Here is a 24,273-nt window from a genome sequence, read left to right as displayed (position 1 = left end):
GAGAAAGTAAGAGCATGCCAAAGGCTTCCCTCGGGGCCGGGAGCCCAGCTGTGAACTGACTATGCAGCTCTGCCCTTGCCTCGTCTTTTCATCCCCTTGCTCCAGGAGACTGCTGACTCTTGTCCAGCACCTGTGGCAGACAGACCTTTGGGTGGCCTTTGTATGCCCACCCAGTGTGGGAGGGGCCTCTGACTTCTGAGCAACAGAATATGGCAAAGCTGACAAAGGGACGCTCCTGGGATCAGGTTACCTGACATGGTAAAGGTGATGGAATGCCACTCCTGACCCAGGACTCTGTCCACTGTGAAAGCAGGCAGGGCTGGCACATGTCAGGTCCCTTGAAACAGTGAGGTGACGAGGAAGTCAGCAAGTCAAGGAGATCTAAACTGCGGCATTGCCAAGTGTGGGCAGAGAACAACATCTTGTCAAAGAAATGACAGGGAAGGTGAAATCTCAAAAGGGTACATATGGGGAAAGTTGCAGGACTGGGAGTCTTTAGAATGGCACTGGTCATACTTCTGGGAGGCCTGGGCTGGAGTTCCAGCATCCACCAAGGTCAAATGCTTCCTGTTCTGCGAAGCTTTCTTTGAATGGCCTCCAATCCAACCTAAAGTTAGCCATCACCCTCTCTTCATCCTGCAGCTCTTTCTTTGTGCCTCTATTACAACTGATTTCATTGCTTTTTACTTAGTCAACTACTGACTTTAGATTTTAAGCTCCTCCAGGGAAAGCCATGTGTCATGCTCGTTTTTATTCTTCCGTCACACTTTCCCGATGTACACAAAATACCTTGAAGCAATAACTGGCTAGTGCTTATGTGATGGATTTAACCAGCTGGCCATGTTTATGGCAATTCGATTGTTAACACATCTCTACACACCAAAATCTTGCCCTGTAGAACTACACAGAGCAATTTCTCACTCCGGAAAGGAATCGTTCTTCCAGAAACCCAGCCTGTAAACTCAATATTGGGAACTCCTTTGCTCATGGGGCAACATCCATGGCCTGAAACTCTCAGCTTCTATAATGTCCTCTGCCCTCACAGAACAGTGGAGACTGTGTTTTCTCATTCTTCCTGCATCACTCTTCTGATATTAGAAGATTGCCATCCTTGCCTTTCCTTGGGTAAATATCCCCAACTATGTCAACTATTTGTCACTTACTGGGGCAGCCACATCTGTCACGGATATTGTTCCCCTCAAGTGAATCATCTCTTATCTGTTCCCAAATGCAGTGCTTGACCTGAACCCGGGTCTCTCCCAGCCCACCACATAGCAGGGTCAGAACTACTTTTTGAGGGGACCCTGAGTGTCTACCAAGGCAGCCCGAAATCCCTTGGGTTTGTTATTGGCTACAGCAAATCATGGAAGCACATGATGCATGGGGCCAGGTCTTTTCTCATAAGCTAAGATTCTCACATTCTCTATTCCTCATTTTGGAATATATTAGAGGAGTTTATATTCATTCCTATGACATTTCTTCTGGATGGTTCTGGGGCCATTGGACTAGCGGGGTAGCATTCTGGATCCTGATTCTTTTATTTAACGTATTAGCATCCCTCCCACATTCGTGTCAGTCAATGTTCTAACAAGCATGCCTCCGACAACACTGTTCCAGACACTGATGAGCTTGCTGAACACATCAAGGCCAAAAAAACAGAGCCCCAGGGCACATGATTATGGTCCTCTTTCTAGGTTGACATCACTCTATTAATCAACACTTTGGATACGCTTGTCTGACCAGCTACAAATTCACTTAGCTATACTCCAGTCCCACTCCCATTTCTCCCTCTTGTCCACAAGAATATCCTGAGCAACTCTGTCAAGTGCCTTGCTGAAATCCAGATCCACTGATCAACCAGGCTAATAACCGTATCAGGAGAGGAAACGAGATTAGATTGGGGTGACTTGTCTAAGAGCGGCCAGCCTCTTGGCAGTCACTGTTTGTCCCTGAGCGCACAGATCAACCCATAATGATTAGTTCTTGTGTTTTGCCAGGGATCAATATTAAGCTCGCTGGTCTGTATTTCACAGAATATCCCTTCCTTTCCACTCTCTACCTCCTTAACTTCAAGACCTCTGCCAGCTCTTTTGAAAATGGAACACTTTGCCTGCCTTAAGTCTGCAGGAACCTTTTCTTTTCTTCCTGGTTTCTTGAATAATCCTTGTGTCTTCTGTCACTTTCGTGTCTCCTGATATTTCCTGGGGATCTCTTACTGTCCTGCAGCCTTGATTTCCTCCTCTGGGGAAAATGATGCCAATCTCATCTAAGCCCTGGGTCACTCTGAACACCAGATAAGAAAATATGTATGAAAGCTCTTTACCCAAGCCCAGCATAGAGTGATTGAATGAACTAAAAAGAACCATATAAATAAGGAATTTTACTATAATTGCATGAGGTACTCACAGATGCCCACAAAATACTTCTCTAGGAAGCCAAATAAATTACTTTGAATTTCACTGTGCTGTCATAATCTCAGAAAGATGTTCCTCAAAGAATCTAAAAATCTTTGGCCTGATTGCCAATTCAAAATTAGCTTACCCTAAAAAACAAAACAAAACAAAACAAAACAACCCACAAAATTAGCTTACCCTAAAATCGGACTTAATAGAAACCTAAAGGTAAAGGTTTCTATTAAAAACCTCAATTTGGTATACCCCCATTGCTTATTTCTACCTCAGGAAATTTAAGATTTTTGATATAGTTTGCACCGGTGTTTTTTGCGGGCTGAAGTAGATAAATTGAATGATGGCATTTTGGATTAAATAGAACGGTACTTGAAACCTGGAAAAACAAATTCAGCCAGAGAAGGAATATTGAAAGGGTGAAGGACATCTATTGAAAAAGCATTTCCCAATGGAAATAGAATTTGTGTAATAGGTGTTAATTACAATATTGCTACTGTTAATTGGCAAATTGCCCAGAAGTAGTGACAATGTCAGTTATTTCAATCAAGCTGACAGTTTTCATCCTTGCTACACAGAGTAGGATCTTTATTCTTCTAGAAGTAAAATAAGTTTTAGGCTGGGAGAGACTTCAGCATTCAACCTAAGTTAACACCATCTGTTATAAAAGGAGAAACTGAGACACCTAGAAGCTAGGTGACTTGCTCAACTGGACTCACTGAGGGACGGCCAAGCTGGAGCTCATAGCAGGGACTCTGGGCTCCAGGCCCATGCCATTTGCAATGATCTGTAGCTGCACTGACAGATCTGGGATCTTTGGGGTCACCTGTTGTTGTAGGTCCTGTGCTTCCAATTCCGTTGGATGGTAGCCAGAAAGAAAAAAAGATCCTATATGAGGTTGTCATCCACGCTCTTTCTGCCATTTAACTCAAGTCCTTGGAAATGCGAACGCTCAAACTCCGGGCTGTCTGGTGCCCAAGGCAATGTGGATGTGAAGATGACAATGTGCATCTCTGTGATGCACAAATTAAAGCTGATTGATAGAAGGGCACGGAGAAGATGTCACATCTTATAGATGTGGATGGGCCATGGGGCCAGTGATAAAGTGAGACTGGTGGGCTCTGACATCCACGCAGCCCAGCCATATTATTGACAGTGGGAGATAGTATTGATCGAGCTGCCAAGATGATCCTATTATGCAATTAGAATATTAGATTTGCATTTTTAATTCCTTTAGAAGAAATTGGCCTGAGGCAATTATGGCAGGAAAATATTAAGATGGATCCAGCTTCTTCGAAAATAACTCAGAAGAAGCTTTTAGGAAGATGCCGTCATCATCAGAGAAAAGTTTGACTTCTCTGAAGGGGTAACAAGGAAGCAATAAAAACATAAGGCTAGGCAAGGTGAAAGGGCTCATTTTCCAAGTTTTCCCCTGTGAAGAAGAATGAAACTACTTGACCCTAGGGCGCAGTTCTGACTAGTTAGGGTATCGCTTATATTCTGTGTGAAATCCCCTGCACACTGCACTTGGGGTTTCTCATTTGGGCAGATTTCCAGATTTTGTCCCACAGGGTCTAGGCAGAGAGTTGCATTCCCATGCTCATGCCGTGGGCTCATTTCCTCTACAGACTCAGCCTGCCTGTCAGTTTGTCTTTAAGAAAACTTTCCACCAGGGTTTTTGTGGTGGCTTGGCTCCATGGGCACTGAAGGCAGCCCTCCTTCCTCTGAGATGATAATATTTTTTAAACAGTAGACTCAATTTATAATGGCTTATGGAGAAATCCATAGTGGGAGAGGCAAACATGCAAGGAGTTACAATAAAACAAGATAATTGGTGTAATGAAGGGGAGGACACCCGGCAGAGGGTCCTCATCTTGATGCTACCCCTTCTAACACCAAAGGGTACGGAGCAACAATTGAAATCTACTGGGTTTCAATGCTAAGGGTTTTCCATAATGCAGTGGAGAAGGAAGGTAAAAGTTAAACTGTTTAGGGAAATCCAGAAAAGCTTTCCAGAGGTCACTGCCTTTGAGTTGAGATTTGAAGGAATAGGATTTTGAGCAAAGAAGACGGGGATCCCTGGGTGGCTCAGCGGTTTAGCACCTGCCTTTGGCCCAGGGTGTGATCCTGGAGTCCTGGGATCGAGTCCCACGTCAGGCTCTCTGCATGGAGCCTGCTTCTCCCTCTGCCTGTGTCTCTGCCTCTCTCTCTGTGTGTCTTTCAAGAATAAATAAATAAAATTAAAAAAAAACAAAAACAAAAACAAAGAAGAGGCAGCCTTATAAGGGCAAAAAGATAGAGGAGAACACCGTGTGTTTAGTGCCTCTGCTCAGCAGCAAAGGGTCTACACGAGGAAGCCTGTTAGTCAAACTGGCCAGGAAAGCAGTGCCATATTGACCATGACAAAGCTCACCTGGCGAGGGTATTGCAGAAAGGAGTTAGGATGGAGACAGGTGTTTTGGGGAGGTCCATTTATGCTCAATACAAAGAGGACATTATAAATCAAAGGTTGGTTCCATTTGTCCACTCAGCAGACATTTATCAAGTTCCTGTTTGTGATGGACATGGCTTTGGAAGCTGGGGCCATAAGGAGCTTGAGAATACAGCCTGCTTTCCAGAGGCTCAGAGGGGAGCCTGAAGGTGGGTGACTTTGTAGGAGGAGGTGAATTCCCCAGAGGTATGTGGCTGCGAATAGGGAGAGTGACATCATGAATAAACAGCAATAATGGAGCTAGGACACATGGGGCGACTTAGGCTTTAGTCTCATGGAAAACACAACGTGCTGAGCAGAATTTACACTCTTCATAGACTTTGCAAATGTAAACTTGCCTCTAGCCTCCCTGTGCAAACCGTCAGGTTCATTTATTCCCTGGGTTCTGTTGAACATTTTTACCTGATATATTCATTTCCTGCGGCTGCTGTAACAAATTGCCACCAATGGAGTGGCTTAAAACAACAGAACTTCATGCTCTGATAGGTTTAAAGGTTAGAAGTTCAAAATCAAGCTGTCAATAGGGTTGGTTCCATCTGGAAGTTCATGAGGAGGGGGAACCTCTTCCATGCCTCTCTCTGGCCTTCTGGTGGCCTCCCGCAATCCTTGGCATTCCTTGGCTTGCAGCTGCAGCCTTCCAGTCTCTTCCTCCACCTCACATGCCTTCTTCCCTGTGTGTCAACACGCTCTGTTTTTTTCTTATAAGGATACCTGTTGTCAGATTTAGGCAGGATCACATTAAATCCAGGATGATGTCATCTTGAGATCCTGAGATTAATTATATCTGTAAAGACCTTTTTCCCAAATCAGATCACATTCACAGATTCTGGAGGTTAGGACGTAGACATATATTTTGGGGGAGCCCAAAAGGTGGCCCTATTCAACCCACTACACCTGATAAATAATAACCCTTGTGATTTTTAAAGATCACGCTGGTTGCATCCAGTATGTGGCAGAGAGACAAGGACAATCTCCAAGGCATGAGGCTTGTCCCTGTACTCGCTGGGAGAAAAGAGGGCACTTCTGTGGGGTGTAGCTTCAGAGTGACTTCAAGGCAAGAGACCAGCATTATGAATGCAGAGGCTCACGAGAATTGAGGCATGGCCGCGCTCACCCCTGAGGCCAGCTGCTTCAAGCAAGGCTCAAAGTGGGACTGTGGGCAATGTCACCCTGCAATCCAAAAGACAAAGATGAATGGAGTAAAAATGTAGTACTCTTGATTTATCAAATGATTCTACATAATGAATCCATCACATTCAATAGAAACTACATTAGCAATTCCTGTTATTGGTCTTATCCCCCCAAAAGCCCCCAAGGTCCACCCGAGTCCCTACGTGATCCATTTAGGTGAAAAAGAATGCAAAGTTTAAATATATATAAATATAAATATATATATATATTTTTTTTCCCTTTCTTTTTTTTTTTTTTGTAAGTGTGAATGCTTGGACAAAAGAATACAAAGCAGAGGTGGCAAAGAGTCCTGGCTTTTTTTTTTTTTTTTTTTTTTTACTAATATGAAGCTAGCAAGGTGATTATTATGTGACCCAGAAGAAAAACCAAGGTCCTCAGTTCCTTAGAGTGACAATGTGGTATTCGGAAAATGGTTCACTCAGTCTTTCGTAGTTGTAATCACTGTGGCATGTTCCTGGTAATTTCTGTAATTGTGTTTCTCAATTTCTGGAGCTGTGTCTTTGTTCCCTTGCTATCAACAGCTGACTGGCCCTAGCTCTCAGTTACTGCAGTGTTTCAGTTGCTTGGTTCAGTTCAGCAAATATCCTTAAGCACCTACTGTATACCAGGCTCCATGGCTCAGGCCAGGGATTAAGATGCTGAATAAAATTATTTAGTTGTAAGACAGAACATATGAGATCCTCTGCTCTGAACATCCTAAAGCTTTAAAGCCTCCTGCATGTCCATAAGATCTATTTTTATTTTTATTTTTTTGTGTGTTTTAGAGAGGAGGAGAGATAGGAGGAGGGGAAGTGGGAGAGGGAGAGAGAGGATCTTAAGCAGACTCCCTGCCCAGCAGGGAGCCTGACATGGGGTTTAATCTCACAATCCTGAGATCATGATTGAGCCAAAATCAAGAGTCGGAACCTTAAATGACTGAGCCACCCAAGCACCCCCGTAAGATTTATTTTTGATGTGTGCTTTGGAATAGTAAGGACATGGAGGAGCTGTGGGTGAAGTCAATCCTCTGAAACTTTAACTTGGGGTCCTTACCTTCTTTGGCTTTCAATTAATACGAATAATTGCCTTAAGCCCTCCCCTCCCTTGGTTTTTTGAAAGAAGCACAAGGTTTTATTTTTTTTTATTTATTTATTTTTTTGAAGCACAAGGTTTTAAACACAATGATGCTCTTTCCAGTGAACAGCACCATTAACTGAGTCTTTGCTATTTTCTGTATAGACTGAAGCTTTTTTTTTTTTTTTTTTAGACTGAAGTTTGATTTGGGTGTCATCAAGTTGAAACTACAGCACATCCATCTTTCCTGTAAATTTGGGTGCCCCCCCCCATCAATTGTAGTCAGTATGGCTGCTTTTCATCAAGATCGTCTAGTAAGAAAGAAAAACGTGGAAGAAGTATGTTTGCATTTCCTTTAACTCCTAGAATCAGTGCTGCTCAGTAGAGAGATGGAGCAATGGAAGTTAAAATTGTCTAATGAAGAGATAAAATGAATTTTAATGGTATCTTTTATTTAACACAATATCCAAAATGTTATAATTTCAAAATGCAACCAATATTCAAAGTTACTGAGATGTCTTAGGCCTTTTTTTTTTTTTCACATTGAGATTTCAAAATCTAGTGTGTTCTTTACGTTTATGGCATAAATTGATTTGGACCAGCTACATTTCAAGTGCTCAATAGCATGTGTTTAGTGGTTATCACATTGCAAATTGCAACTAGTTATAGAGGAATATATCAGCATTTGCTTTTGACAAAAAGGATAGAGCAATCTTTTTAAAGAAGCCCTGAGGAGTTAAACTGGATTATTTTGTGTGAAGTTTAGGACTATATTTCTTGAGAAGAAAAAATTTGTGGGAGTTTTTACTGTAAAAATATCTTCAAGGTTGAGTGTGCACTTGTGTATGTGATGTGCAATAGAGGCTTATATTTAATGTTTTATCAATAAAGAACATGATAACTCGCTTTACTATTTACTGATCACAACTTTGAGCCCAAAACCAATTAAAGGCTAACAATGTAAATGTTATAGGCACATTTCATAATGATTAGAAAAAGCAAGAAGGGTCAGAGTACAGACAGCACACCGGGAGTTTTGCATGGCTCTGCTCATGTGTGACCCATACATTGTCATGTTGTGAGGGAAAAAAGATTTGGGGAAGTTTGGGGAAGAGAAGGAGAATGGAAATCTGCTTACTGAGGCCATGAATTTATCACATAGTCATGCTTAGTATCTAGTGGCTTTATATTCATTTGGATGGGGAATTAATTTGGATAGTATCATCCTTACTGATCCTCATCGTGTGATGCTAAAGTGCTAAATTCTTTATAATTTCATTTTTGTACTTGTTTTTCTTTATAATTTTAAATGTAAAAGATAAAGGGTGGGAACAACACATAGAGATTCATGTACTGATGAGTTTCTTAGCCAATCACACACTTGTGTAAGACATACAAGCGTACGTGTGCCCACCATCCATGCACCCAGCCCATCTACCCCAGCCCTCCCTGATTCCTACTCTTACCCATGAAACAGATTGGATCACCTTGATTGAACTCAGCTGCTGATCTAAAATGGCTTGCCAGCACATGTGCTTGAAGCAGCTCAGTAAGTGCATGCCCCCAGTCCCCACCACTGCACATTCTCAAGTGCCAGGTGACAGTGATGCCAGTGACATTGGTTATAATGTCAAGTCCCAGAATATTATAACTGAAAGTGATCTTAGAAGTCCCCCAGTCCAATATTCCTATGTATTAGGAAACTGAGGCACTGAGAAATGCCTGTGGTTATGTAGTCAATTAGCAGCTGAAATGGGATCAGAACTCAGAGCTCTGCATTCCTGATTCCTATTCAGTGCTTTTCCTACTAAGATAATTGAAGGGAAAATTATGTAAATGAGGCAACGGTTTACCAGTCAGAGTCCCTTGATTCCTAAAATCCAGTCTAGGTATTTCAGAGGGAATTTAAGAAAGGGAATTGGATACACATGTGCTATAAGAGCTAATAAACCATTAGAAAGCCATTAAGCAATCAGTGATTAGCTCTAAGAACATTCCACTTCCACCTCTTGGGCTGGAAGGACATTGGGAGGATCTGATATCAAACTGGGGCCCCTGACTGAATCTAGAAACTCAATGTGGAAGGCGATTAGGTAGGAGACTCAGATACAGTTGGAAGCCCTGTTACAAGAGGAGTAAGAAAGACTCTCAAGTCTCACCATTGCCTCCTATTGGACCAATTCATTAGAAGTCAGTTGGCAAGGGGCACAGGAGATGCAGATTCCTGTGGCACAGAACAGATCAGGGCAAAGGTTGGGAAGGCATCTGAGAATAGATGGGCACCTGCCACCACAGAGGGATAGACTTTAAAAAGCTGTATGGTTTTACAACAGCTTTGTCACCTGTTTATGTTTTAAAGCTAATATAGAAATAATTTGTGCACCAAATTCACAATAACTAAGGTGAGTGGAGATGCCAGTTGAGAAGCAACCTTTTGACCATAAATGTTCATAATGAAGAGCTGGCCATACCCATCATCCTTTTGGTCTTACTTTGGTCCATCCTCATTCATTTCTGTCTGCAGGGTTTGGACTTCTGAGTTTCTTGTCTGAATTTGTAGGCTTGTTCTTCTTGGACAATACACAATTTCTGTTCATGGTTTCCCAGAAATTGCTTCTATTTGTTTCACAATTTGGAATTTGGGGGTTGTTCCTCAGGTACCGCATGAACCAGAATTCATGACTGAAGAGGCGTGCTGGCATAGAGAGGGTTTTTTTTGTTTTGTGTTTGGGTTTGGGTTTTGGCAGTACAATACGTTTTAAATGATTTTTTTAGCGTTAAATGGCATATGGCAGGAAAGAGTTAATCTACCTCGCCTGGTGGGAGAAGTAACTGAAGCATTGAGACACTAACCATCTTTGAGGATTTTCCATATTCCAAGAGCTCTCTTATATGCTTTGCATCTATTAACTCACGTAAGCCTCACACCATGTTATATGTTAAGAACAACTAGTTCTCCCAATTTACAGGTGAGGACACTGATGACAAGAAATGTTTAAGTAAATTGGCCAAGTTGGCAGGTTAATAAGTGATGGGATTGTGTTTGGAACCCACATAGCTTAGCTGAAGTATTCATTTGTTAACCATTCATTTGTGCCTCACTCCCGCCTGCGTGGGCTGGTGTGTGGGTCCTCCCCAGGACCCTCCTCCTGGTGCGCTGGGCTCTGATGCCCAGAGGACTGGCGGATTGGCGGGGAAGCTACTGATGCTGTGATGAGGTGGTGAGTGCCACATTGTTGCAGGGCACTTAGTTGCTAATTGCCATTTAATCACAAGATGAATATAGTGATTTCTTTTCTCTCTCTACCCAAGTGCCAGTGAGATGGTAATTACTTTTGAACTAAGTGCTGAAGATGTGGCTTTGCATGGAGCTGGAGCTAAATGCCACATCTTTTGAGCCACCACATTCCTGGCAACACTTGTTTACCCATGTGGCTAATTAAACACATTGCTTTGATAACAGATGCTCATTCCAAGCTTCGCATTTTCCTTAAATGATGACTCCCCTCGCCCCCGCCAGGAGATCTGACTTAAACACACACACACACACACACACACACACACACACACACTAGTTGCACTTCATATTTGGCAAATAAACTCAAATTTTGTAGAGGTGATATCACATTTTGGTCAACAATTGAAAAAGAAAACTTTGTGAGCACCTGGCTGGCTCAGTGGGTAGAGCATGTGACTCTTGATCTCAAGTTTGTGAGTTCCAGGTATAAGTTGGGTGTAGAGATAACTTAAAAAAAAATTAAAAAAAAGGAAATAGAAAATTTTGCATTTGAATAGTTCTAAACTTATAATGAGTCAATCTAGAGTTTCTTTCTCCACAGTTTCTTGTTTCCAGCTGTTGTATACAGAGTGAAGAGGGGCTGCTTTTTGTTTTCTGTTGTGTAAAGTTTGAAAGATATACAGAGTTATATGGAATTTCTCTAACCATGGACATATAATCTATGGGTTATGCTTTTCTGAAGACTTTTCCTCCAGGTGACTTGTAAAGGGGTTAGAGTTAATCAAACTTTTCACAGAGGGTAATAAGGTGAGCAGGTTAAGTGACTTGTCCAGAAGAACTCAACAAATGCAGTTCTTGTTTTCTGGCTCTTGGCAAATGTCACAGGTGATACCTGAGGTTGGTAAACCTTCAACTTTACAAAGACCTCATCAATTTGGTCCCAGTTTGGGATAAATGGGAAGATCCAAAGTAGGTCATAAGAATAGCAGAACAGCCAAATGTTCAAAAGCAAAAAGTCTGCAACACAAGTGTGATCAACCCCCTGATGGAACTTACAGGAGCCTCATGGGTGACAGAGCCATGTCAAAGGTTCCTAGTGAGGTGATGTTAAGTTCTAATAGGTTATTGAAGACTTGGTTTATGGTTTTTGTGTTGGAACTCCCTGGATTGTTATCCAAGTGCCTTAACAAAGAGCTTCCCAATCTCAGTATCTTTATACAATATGGCAATGGTTTTTAAACTGTAGAGCATTTTGATCTCCTTTAATAAGGAGACAAATAAGACACAAACTGCTGGTCTACTCTTCCAGGTTTCTGATTGAGTTTTGACTGGGGCCTGAGAATCTGCACTTTTAACAAGTTTCTGGGCAGTGCTAATGCTGCTTTCCTGGAGATCATACTGTAGGAATCAGTGCATTATGGGCTTATTTCTTGCTACCATCATAGTCCAGTGGGGGTATTTCTGGTTGAGCAACTCTCTGGGAATGCTCTCCTCCAAATGGTAAGTCAGGGACTTAGGCTCTTTCCCTAGAATCTCTGCCAGGTTCAAAGACCATGGACTCTTGGTCTGTAGGTGGCTAGTAGGTTGTGGAAGAAAGAGCACACAGAATTGTGTCAGAAGGCTCTAGGGCAGGCCTGGAGGTGGGATGTATTACTTTTCCTTACATCTTATTGGCTAGGATCAGTCATGTGGCTCTACTTAATTGCAAAAGGAAGCTGGGAACAGAGTCCATCTGGGTCCTCAGGAGGACAAGGAAACTAGATTAATGAAAATATAGCCATTTTTTGCCACACCTAAGTTATGAAAGTTCTCCTCTTTACTTTTTTCCTGTTCCTAAGACACTGTGACATTATTTATTAGTCAATGATTTTGAAAGTTGAATGATATTCCTTGACCCTCTTGGACATATTCTTGAGTACCAGCTAACGGAGTGGTGAATCATGTTGTTTGTGTTCCTCCCATGGCTGAAGACACTATGATAACAGTTCACCAAGGTGAAGGGTTTGTCTGCCCTGGACGCCAAGCCAGATCTGGAATGGGGATCTCCATCTGGGCCAAGTTTCAATTTGTTGTCTCTCAGCTCCAGATCCACCCTTCTCCACCCTGATCTGTAATGCTGGAACTGGACCCTGTAAACATGCCTTTTTTTGTCCACTTGCTGAATATGAACTTCATCACTGGAAGGTTCTAGAGTGCAGTGCAAGGTGAAGGAACTTTGTTTTTGAGTTCTGGGCCCCCACTATTATTGTTCATTCCAGTAGTCCAGTGGCCCATGGAGCTGAGCTCAGCTGTGCCCTCAAGGCCATACTCTCTCCACTGCTGGCCACTTCCCAGAAGCTTTTCCCACCATACCTCCTGCAATGATAGGCTGCTTCTCCAGGCCATCTCTGGCCTTTGTCTTCCAGAAAGGTTTATTTTTTTAACCTCACCAGTGGGTTGTGAATTCCTATAGTAGCTAGGCTCTCTGATGAGGTCTGAGTCTCAGCTTTGAGGGTGGCCAAGCCTAGGGACAGAGGTTTCGCAACTAGTCCTTAGTCCCTTTATCTGTTCTTTCTCATCCTGGAGATAAGAGCTACTCTTCACACATGCTACTTCTTTGGGGTCCATTTTTAGTCATTTTTCATAGACAAGCACCTTTTATAATTAACAGTTCTTTATATCACGTTTTCCTTGTTAAAATAACTAGAGTGATTTCTTTTGACTGGACCCTGATGGATATGACCTCCTTCTAGTAGTTTTTGCTGTAGAAAGTCAAAGTTGAAATGTCCATCCTTTCAAATCAGAAAGTAGGACAGCAAAACCATACCTACTCAAAGTTCACTTCCATTGAATCCCCTTCTTTATTCTTAGCTCTAGTATGTTAATTTCTTGTCCTGAGAAAGGCTGGTGTTCTTATCAAAGATCCAATGAGAACAGGCTGAGGGGGTCTTCAGGTCTCAGACTTCTAGACTTTCTAATCTTGAGCCTCAATAACCAGGGACTCCGTGGGTAAGGCCCTAGGGAGGATTCCCGGATTAGTGGGTGAGGGGGGCATGGGAAAGAAAGAGGAAGCACACGTGTCATCAGTAACCAGAAACCAGTCTTGCTGCCTCAGTCTCTGGCTGGGGGTGAAACCAGAAAGTGAACTGTGTGTAACCACCAGCTCTTTTGCCTTGGCTTGGTTTTGCTGCCACAGCAGTAGGGAATCAATACAAACTAAAACAAAACAAAAACAAAAACAAACAAACAAAAACAAAAACAAAAAAACAAAAAACTTCCCCACAAAATCCCAAGAAAAAGTTAAATAAACAACACACAATCTAATTTTAGGTCACAGAATATAAAGGTCAGCATAGAAGAAGGATGATAATAATAATAATAATTCCAGTCAGCATTAGCTACTTATTATTTCTTTTTCTCCATAGAGGTTGGATCTATTCCAATGAAAGGTTGAGGCCAACTCTGCTTCCTTCCTTGTGAGCTAACCTTGGCTTCCCAGACAGGCCACAATGAGGGCTTCCCATCTGAGGCAGGCTCAGTGTTGGACAAAGCAAACAAATTCCTGTGATTTAAGGACCCTGAGAAAGCTCTTTAATGGGAGCTCTACCCTATTGCTACTATATCTGGAATTTCACCAAGAGAGACTAGTGGATGACCATCTACAGATTCCTCCACCCTTTAAAAACTGTGCTGAAGTTCACATATTATAAAATTAACCACTTTAAAGGGAATTCAATGGCATTAAGTACATGCACATCATATAATTACCAATTATATCTTGTTCCAAAGCATTTTTAATCACCCCAAAAGGAAACCTTGTACCCAATAAGCAGTCATTCCTTATTTTCCTTCTCTCCAACCCCTGGGAACCAACTCTCTGCTTTCTTTGTCTATGGATTAGTCTATTCTGGGCATTGCATATAAATGGGATCATACAACATGCGGTCTTTTGTGTCTGACTTCTTTTACTTAGCATCATGTTTTCAAGGTTCATTCATATTGTAGATTTTTTTTTTATGGCTGAACCCAAATGTTCATCAGTGGATAGATGGTTGGATAAATAGACTGTGGAATATATATATGAAGTCCTTTTAAAATTATTTTTAAATGATCTCCTCAAATAAGCAGATAATGCATAGGACCACAACTACTGATATATTTCTTTGAAAGAGCTTATCTGATACAATTACTTTGGACTAAAAGGACCAGGGAAAATTGCCTGGGAAAGGGGACTCTCAAACTACAGAGAAGTGATGGAGGGATGGAGGGGGGTGGAACCACATATAATTTAGTAGAGGTCTGACTCTGGTTTGAGTTCTAGGAAATGATTCCTATGGCTTCTCTCTGACTAAATGTAACATAGCATTGCTGAGTGTAGAATCAAAACATACACACCCCTTATTCTCAAAGATTAGTGCTAAAAGAGGATCTGGGCAAGAGAAGGCCTGCCTTCTCTTTATCCAGCACATCTCTGGACCAAGTCTTCACTGGATGAGGACCTCAGTTGCAGAGCGCATAACCTTAACAGGCCCAAGTGGATACAAGTGATGCCGTGGATAGAAGATGCTCCCATGTGGCTGCCTGGTGATCACACTACAGGAGTGTTGTCTATACTGAGTTGAGTTCCCACTCCTAAAGTGGAACAATAAAATACCTTTGGAAGGAAATAGTCCAAGAGTCAAGGAGACAGATTTCCCTCTTCATTTTCTTTGGGAGTTAATTTGCTGGCAATTATAGTGTCTTTACCATACACTTAGAGTCTCATTCATTTACACTCCAGGAAGAAGAATGACTCTTTATGACTTTTTTATTTTAATTATTGATGCTTAAAACCATGAGCCATTCATTTCCTGCTTTCTCAACATTGGTAATTGACTAATTCAAGGCAGGTGTGGGTTTGAGAAAGCTGTTTAGTTGGCATGAGGAACGATCGCTGCAGGGACCATGTTGTTATTTTTGCCCACAGATAATTATCAGTCATGTAACACTCTAGTCTCCTCATTGGAGCACACAGGTGGCTCTCTACATGCAGCTATTTTCTCTAGATGTCAAGGCCAGGGTTGGGGCATGGGTTATCTCTATAGGTATATGTATAGGGTATTTTTAAACTAAGTGCTGAGGTACACATAGATCTTTCACTGTACCTACTCTTTCATCTGTATTTCCTGTAGGCATCTAGCTAGTGATAAAATCTTATACCAAGTTCTGCTTGAAAGTGATTTGCTCTTAAAAAGACCAAATAGACATAGCCACAGGGGAGAGTGAGCAAGAATAACTTAAGTGAGGCAAGATCTGCAGCCAGAAAAATCATAAAAGCTTAAATTGGGAATGATCACATTTTGGATCAGATATGTCACTTTTCAGAGAGAAGATGGCATGAATTCAGCAATTTCGAGAGAGTGTACCATGTTTCTCGGAGAGTGCTACACTCCCCAGAGACTCAAAGAATAACATGTGGTCCCAAACCTGAAGAAATACACATTTATCAGAGGAGAAAGAGTCTTAAGCATCAAATCATAGTAGAAACTGGATGTGTGTTATAATCAAAGAGAAAAAATAAGAGGGAATCTAGATGAGAAAACTGTTCACTTTTGGAGAAAGAGGTAGGAAATAATGAGAGTGCAAGGAAATGTCATTTGGCTCAAGCTAAAAGAGTGAGGGGCATTTGACAGGTGGAGAAGAAAGAGGGAGAGAGGATTCCAGGAGTGCTCAAAAGAGAAGACACCACCGGCTGTCAGATTGGTAGTGAGAGCCATTTAGAAGGTAGCTGAAATCTTGGGAGACTGATAGTAAGGCAAGATTTTGTGACCGTTGAGGGGGGCTGATTCAGGCAGACACTCGGAAGATAAGTGATAGCTATGGGGAGCCCCATGGATGAAGAGGTCCAGGGAGAGAGAGAGAGAGAGAGAGAGAGAGAGAGAGAGAGAGGCATGGATGATGACAGTGTTTCGAGCTTAGGTGGACAGATGGACACAAATACCTTTGATGGAGAGAAAGAAGGTTTGGAGTGGGTGGTAATGGATTCAGGTCTGGTCATGGTAAGTTGGAGCTGCCCCAAAGATATGTTGGGAGAGGTGGCTGGTCGACACTGAGGTTGCACTCTCATAGTCAGCATAGAGGGCAGCTCCGATGATCTATAGGTTTTAACATATCCAATTCTGATCTTAAGCAATTAACATATTTGGGAACAACATTTGAATTTCTGGCACTTGCACTTGAAATCCTCAAGAGTGCATTTCTTCATCATATTTTTTGTTTTCTTTGGTTCAAAGAAATGAAGTCGGCTCATGAATGCCTTAGTACTTTATCTAGTGATGTGTTTTGTTTCTATTTTCTTAGCCTCGGAAAAAGGATTAGTGCATTTTAATTACATACTACTACTACTACTACTACTACCATATTGTGAATCTCTGAACTGGTATTTATATTTGCAAAGCCAGTATGAAATGTTACTTGAAAATTCAAAGTGTATTAAAGAGAAACACCTAAAGAATTACTCATCAATAAATTTCTCCTTTTTCTCCTTTTCCTAGTGAAAGACAAAGTTTGTCACTAGCAAAAATAATTAGCAGCCTAATGGTATCATCCACCAGTTTGGCAGCAGGGGAGGCAATAGTTGTTTCCAACTGGACTTTGCCTTATCTGCCTCTTCTGGTCATGATGCACAATGGCTCCCCAGGAATGGAAGGATAAAGCTCAGAAATCTCAGCCTGACTTTCAAGTCTCAGGTCTGAACCTCCTTCACTTTTATGTCCCAGTCTTATATAGCTATCATTAATAAAAAATTCCTGTTTAAGCCAATTATGTCTTCTTGCCATCACCCAAACATGACATAAGTGTTTTTGCTCCTGTGCCTGCTCAGGCTTGTCTGCATCATCTGCAGAGCTTTCCCAGTACCCAGTGCTGATGACTTGGTGGGCTATCTGATCAGTCATGTGAAGCCCACGGCAATTTTCAATATGCTTGGACATAATGCATTTTGTTGTTTTCAGAAGGGTCTCTCCAGTAGCAGAGGGTGGGCAAGAGATACTGGTAGGCTTGAAGGAGGGCTTGCAGAGTTCAGATGAGTGAGGAGGAAGCAGCAACAGGCTGGATTCTGGGGAAAGGAATCAAAAACAATGTCAACCAATGGTCCTTGATTGCTCTTTTAGATGGTGGTGGAAATGAAGATGGAAATGAAGAGCCTTGTAGTGGTACTTGGGAAAACAGGAAGATGGAGAGTGAGCAAGAATACAAATATCTGATCCAATTTGGGACAAATAAGTTCATGCTGTCTGGAATATGCAGGTGGACTTGGTCAATTGGGAGCTGAGAATACCACTCTCAAGAGAAGCCAGAAGAAAGGGTATAAAATAACAATAAAAAGCCCCACAAGTATTTACATGTTAATTGTGGCTTCTAAAATCTTTGAGGGGGTTTGAAAAAAGTTTGTTTTTCACATAGTTTCAGCATTATTCTTGCTATCTTCTCTTTAAAATACTGTTTGCAGGGTCTGTGAAGAAAACGCTTGCTTAGCAGTCTAACCCATATTAATCACAAATTCCAAATTCATGGCATCAGAATTACAAGAAGTTTCATATTATATAATTAGAAGAAGATTCCGGTCCTTGGTTCATTGACTCTGGAGCCATATTACAGTCTTGTTATATTTGATAATGACATAGCAGACATTCTATCAGAACTTGGCTATATGGAGAGAGATTCCAAAATGCTTTAATCTTGTCACAAATCAGAAGCAGCTGCTCCTCATAAAATGGAAAGTTCAAGGATGATCCACAGAAAAGCAAATGTGACTTACAGTCTTAAATAGCAGATTCTGGGGTTTTCAATTGGCAGGTGTTCCCCATCAAACAACCCTCTCCCCACACGGATTCTTGTTGCTTTTATTTCTTTAGACTCCTCCCAACTTGAACATTGCATTTGTGCAATGAACTTTATCTTAAGAATTTAGGCATTTTGTAGCTAAGACTAAGCATGGTCTTGAGACTTTTACACACTGATGAAAACGAATATGTGGAACATGTGATTTAAATATAACTTGCCCCCTCTGAGTGAATCACTAAAGAGAGAACTGTGGTTATGATCAGTGAAGGACTGCCAGCCTCAAATGCTGAGCCTACAAACCTTCCGTAGGTTCTACGATGACATGAAACTGCTGTAGTAGAAACTCTAAAACTAACAAGGGTATTAGCTTCATTGATTTTCTGAAAATGGGAAAGAAAAAAAAAAGCGCTCAGCTAAGTCCAGGAAAGAGATTTAATACAACTGTCTTTTAATAATATTAAGTTTCCTAGAATCAATATTTTCTCCCCCTCATATTATGCTATGGGTTGCTACACACCAGTTGCTCTGTAGGAGAATGGGAATCAATAGAAGGCTTACCTTCTTTGGAGACTATTTCAAAGGCCTGCATAATGGAGCATAGATCAGGAGAGTGAAATTGAATTTTAAGTACACTGACATTATGCTATCATCTTCAACCGGGGGAATATAGATTGTTCTGGGGCCCACGGGACCCATGAGGCACAGGGTGAGAGGTGCCAGTTACTGATTGGCCCACAGAACCCCAGTGAAGGCAGCTTCCTCTAGACTGTTTAACAAATGCTAAACACAGGCCTTTGGGCCACACCCCAAAGTCTCTTCAAACACTCCAAGGTGAGTAGGGACGATGGTGTGTCCTTTCCAGTTTAGCACCTGGCTTTTACGTTGGGCCAGACCTGGTGTGTGTTAACTCAATGCCTGATGTTAAAACCCCTTTCGACTCAGCTTTATTTTATTTTACCTTATTTTGGAAAATGGAGGGACCATTTCTTAGCCAATAAAAATAACTCTTGATAGAATCACTGAAGTTTTTTTTTTCTTTTTTGCAACAGTGCTACAATGACATTTTTTGTTACTATCTATGGAAAACAGTAGTTCCCCCAAAGTATTAAAACATTAGTTTTTGAGTGTAGATTAATAGTGGTACTAGTCTTTGATTTTAAAAGGTTGACTTGAAAAACAGTTCTGGAGATTTACAGTGATGTTGACATCTGCAAGTCACTGTTTAAAACAAAATTGAATGACTCAGGAGGCCCACAACTGGGTGTTCTAGAGAACCAAAAACTTATAGTCACACAGCAACCTATACATGAATGTTTATAGCCTCTTTATTTATAAGTACCAAGATCTGGAAATGAACTAGATGTCCTTCACCAAGTGAATAGTTAAAGAAGCCATGGAATATTATTTAGCAAAGAAAGGAATGGACAATAACTTTGATGATTCTCAAAGATATTACACTGAAATGAAAAAAGAAAAAAAGGTTTAAAGGCTACATATCATATAGTTCCATGTATAGGACCTTTTTGGAAAGGAACAGAATAGACCAGGAGAACAGATCCATGGTGTAGGGGCTGGGGTGGGGGGTAGAATGTAACTATAATAGGAATTTTTAGGGTTATAGACCTGTTGGGTGTCTTGATTGTGATGGTGTTAGGCAAATCCATGCATGTGTTAAAATGCATAGAACTGTACATCAAAAAGTGAAGGTTAATTTTACTGTATAAGTGAAATAATTTTTTAAATTGCTCTTATCTAGACTTTTTGTTTTAAAAAAATATTTTATTTATTTGAGAGAGAGAGAGAGAGAGAGTGCATGAATAAGAGGAAGGGGAGATGGAGAAGCAGACTCTCTGGAGTGAGGAGCTTGATAAGGGGCTCAATCCCTGGAACTCTGGGGTCATGACCTGAGCCAAAGGCAGACATTTAATCCACTGAGCCACCCAGGTGCCCCATCTTGACTTTTCAAAAAAAAAAAAAAAGATGGAAATGAGTGCATTACTATTATCTTTCTGCAAAAACAGATATTAAATATCATAGATAAAATCCCATGTAACAGCATACTAAAAGCACATGCATGGTTAGGTTATGGAGGAGATCATATAGTAGTTTAGCTAGGAGGTTGCTTATGTTTTGTTTCACAGACTCACACATAACCTTTAAGTCTCCCAATGATTATTGTGGACTGGACCAGCTTGTCTTAGCAGCAATCGGAGGGCACATTTGTGTGCTTTATAATTCCTAGCACTTTCCCATTTCCTCATTTTAGCACTGTGAAGCAGGTAGGGCAGGATTCCTTACCAGAGTCTCATGGGCATAGGAAGTTGAGGTAGGGGAAGTGTTGGAAACTGGTCTCAGATCATCAATGGCAGAGTAGCTGGGACTGGTCTCCAGAGTGTTTGATTCCTGGGACGTTCTAACTCTACGTTTACTCTCTCTAGTTTATTTTTAATTAAAACTTTTTTTTTTTTAAATTTGCACTAGGATACGTCTAGATGATTTCCTATGAAGCTGGAAATCACTGAGACCATTTAAGGAGATTTATATATGTAGCCAAAGAGCCTCTTGTCACAATAAGCAAACAATACATCATTTGGTCACTGAACAGTAAAATTGTATAGATAATTCTATATCCTCCTTGGTTTTTACGTTTTTGGTTCAGCTAGGGACATTTACTAAATTTCTTGAAACTAAGTTATTTCATCTTTTTTTTAAAAAAAGTAATATATTGAGGGGATAGCTCTCTAATAGAAACCCGGGATGCCAACAAAACAGGTACAATAGGGGGAGTGGATGGACCTCAGCTGTGGCCAGTTTTAAAAAAGACAGTTGTAGAACACAAAGGAGTGTCTAGCTGGGGCTCACACAGCAGGCACTTTGGCATTAGCCCAGAAAGGAGCAGCTCTAGCCAGGAAATGGCCCACTGCCCTGAGCAGCAGCCTCCTCTTTCTGGGATGAAGTTGCTGTTTTAAGCACTAAATTTAAGTTATAGTCCAGAAGACTGAAAGTTGGGCCTTTCTTTTTTTAAGAATTAATTTATTTATTTGCGAGAGAGAGAGAGAGCACAAGCAGGGAGAAATTCCCTGCTCAGCAGGGAGCCTGACACAGGGCTCGATCCCAGGACCCCAGGATCACAACAACTTGAGCTGAAGGTAGATGCTTAACTGATTGAGCCACCCAGGTGCCCCAGGTTGGCACCCTTTATGTCTTTTCCATCCTCATAATTCCAGAGCTCTGTGCTTCTAACTTCCTGCCTGCAACTTGTGTCAGGAAGGTTCTAGAAGTTCTAGAAGTTTTTTTTTTTTGGGGGGGGGGGTAAAGCCAGGGTCCTGTTTGTGGTACATGGAAGGAAGTCTGATTCCATTCTGAAGAGTTGGTAGCAGACCTGAAAAATAAGTGTAATCAGAACAAATTGAAAAAAGAAAACCTTAATAAAAACAAAAACCCTTTCTCTTCTCAAGGTGCTCACTGTATTTCCCATGGTGCTAATACTTAGGAAGGTTTGCAGAATATTTGGGAGTTCAGAAATAAGTGAGTGGATGAGAGTGTTAATGATGTACCCTGGTGCCAAGGGCTGGAGCCCTCGTGGGGCTCCTGGTTTTCCAAGCCCTAGGTAGGTAGGTCAAGCTCATATATCAGCATGGCTGCGGATGTTCTTCCTCTATGATGACAAAGTATCCTTTTGTGCAATTTATGTCATCGGGGCAGGTAAGTGAGTGACTCTTTGTCAATGAGCATTCTGCATATTATCACTCATTTTTCCATGGCAAGCTCTTACAGACATGCTGATGTGCTGGCCAGCAAGCATTCACACCTGTATCAGATTGGGGAAAGCCTGTGGGCAAGTGACATGTCAGCTGAGAGGTGGACAATGCCCAAATCCAGAATGACAAATCTGGAAGCCAATGCATGTGTCTTGACTCTTTCCTCATGGTTGGATCTCTCATAACTCCATCAGGGCACCAGCGAGTTTGTAGAGATGAAGTAACTATCACTTTGAGGACCTTTCTTATTTCCATCTCTGTCCCTCCTATTTCACCCCATCACTTTATCCCATTTCCCCCCTGTTGTTTCTCCCTCTCTCCCACTCTTTTTCTGGTAATCTGCTTTTTAAATGGATCTCTTTCTTCCTTCCTCTGCAGGTGGCGATTTGCAATCCAAATCCAGGGTGTGCAATAAGCCCTCTCCCAAAAAGATTCCTTAGGAGGCTCAGAGTGTAAAAAATAAATTCAAAAAAGATGAAAGACCTAAACGTGAGACAGGAAACTATCAAAATCCTAGAGGAAAACATAGTCAAAAACTTCTTTGACCTCTGCCGCAGCAACTTCTTACTAGACAAGTCTCTGGAGGCAAGGGAAACAAATGCAAGAATGAACTATTGGGACTTCATCAAGATAAAAAGCTTCTGCACAGGGAAGGAAACAACAAAACTAAAAGGCAATCTATGGAATGGGAGAAGATATTTGCAAATGAAATACCTAATAAAGGGTTAGTATCCAAAAATCTATAAAGAACTTATTAAACTCAACACCCAAAAAAACAAATAACCTGGTTAATAAAGGGTTGGAATCCAAAAATCTATAAAGAACTTTTTAGGGATCCCTGGGTGGCGCAGCGGTTTGGCACCTGCCTTTGGCCCAGGGCGCGATCCTGGAGACCCAGGATCGAATCCCACGTCGGGCTCCCAGTTCATGGAGCCTGCTTCTCCCTCTGCCTGTGTCTCTGCCTCTCTCTCTCTCTCTCTGTGACTATCATAAATAAATAAAAAAATTAAAAAATTAAAAAATTTATTAAAAAAAAAAAAAAGAACTTTTTAAAAAAAATTTTATTTATTCATTCATAAGAGAGAGAGGCAGAGACACAGGCAGAGGGAGAAGCAGGCTCCATGCAGGGAGCCTGATGTGGGACTCGATCCCAGGTCTCCAGGATCACACCCTGGGCCAAAAGCAAGCGCTAAACTGCTGAGCCACCCAGGCTGCCCTATAAAGAACTTATTAAACTCAACACCCCAAAAAACAAATAACCTAGTTAAGAAATGGGCAAAGACATAAACAGACACTTTTTTAAGGAAGACATCCAGATGGCTAACAGACGCAGGAAAAGATGCTCAACATCAATCATCATCAGGGAAATACAAATCAAAACTACAATGAGATATCACCTCACACCTGTCAGAATGGGTAGAATTAACAACGCAAGAAACAACAGATGTTGGCGAGGATATAGAGAAAGGGAACCCTCTTGCACTGTTGGTGGGAATGCAAACTGGTGCAGCCACTCTGGACAACAGTTTGGAGGTTCTCGGAAAGTTAAAAATAGAACTACTGTGCAATCTAGCAATTCCACTACTGGGGATTTACCCAATGGATACAAAAATACATTTTCAAAAGGATACATGCACCCTGATGTTTATAGCAACAGTATCAACAATAGCCACAGTATGAAGAGGGCCCAAAAGTCCATCGACTGACGAATAGATGAAGAAGATGTGGTGTTTATACGTATAATGGAATATTACTCAACCATCAAAAAGAATGAAATCTTGCCATTTGCCATGATGTAGACGGAGCTAGAGTATATTGTGCTAAGTGAAATAAGGCATATGATCTCACTTATATGTTGAATTTAAGAAAGAAATTAGATTAAGATATGCGAAGGGGGAAAAGGAAAAAAGGGAGAGAGGGAAACAAGCCTTAAGAGACTCTTTTTTTTTTTTACAACCCTTTTTTTTTTTTTTTAAAGATTTTATTTATTTATTCATGATAGACATAGGGGGAGAAAGAGGTAGAGACACAGGCAGAGGGAGAAGCAGGCTCCATGCAGGGAGCCTGACGTGGGACTCGATCCCGGGACTCCAGGATCGTGCCCTGGGCCAAAGGCAGGCGCTAAACCGCTGAGCCACCCAGGGATCCCCAAGAGACTCTTAATAATAGAGAACAAACAGGGTTGATAGAAGGAGGTCAGTGGGAGATAGGCTAGATGGGGGATGAGCATTAAGGAGGATACTTGTTGTGATGAGTCCTGGCTATGGTACGTAAGTGATGAATCACTGAATTCTACTCCTGAAACCAATATTGCACTATATGTTCACTAAC

At 41.5% G+C, this 24,273-nt stretch overlaps 1 long non-coding RNA gene across 1 annotated transcript in view; it reads left to right on the top strand.

The window, feature by feature from the left end:
- The window catches only part of LOC144301903 (uncharacterized), a 64,684-nt gene extending 46,964 nt beyond the window's left edge, over positions 1 to 17,720 (top strand). The window contains exons 2-3 of the long non-coding RNA XR_013368806.1: positions 7,334 to 7,478; positions 17,509 to 17,720. This is a non-coding gene — a long non-coding RNA (uncharacterized LOC144301903). The remainder of the gene's footprint in view (positions 1 to 7,333; positions 7,479 to 17,508) is intronic.
- The last annotated feature ends 6,553 nt before the right edge of the window (positions 17,721 to 24,273 follow it).

This window comes from Canis aureus, chromosome 30 (genome assembly GCF_053574225.1).
Source record: "Canis aureus isolate CA01 chromosome 30, VMU_Caureus_v.1.0, whole genome shotgun sequence".
In the NCBI taxonomy this organism is placed as follows: Eukaryota; Metazoa; Chordata; class Mammalia; order Carnivora; family Canidae; genus Canis; species Canis aureus.
The sequence above is the reverse complement of the archived record's forward strand: the minus strand, read 5'-3'. Positions and strand labels throughout refer to the sequence as shown.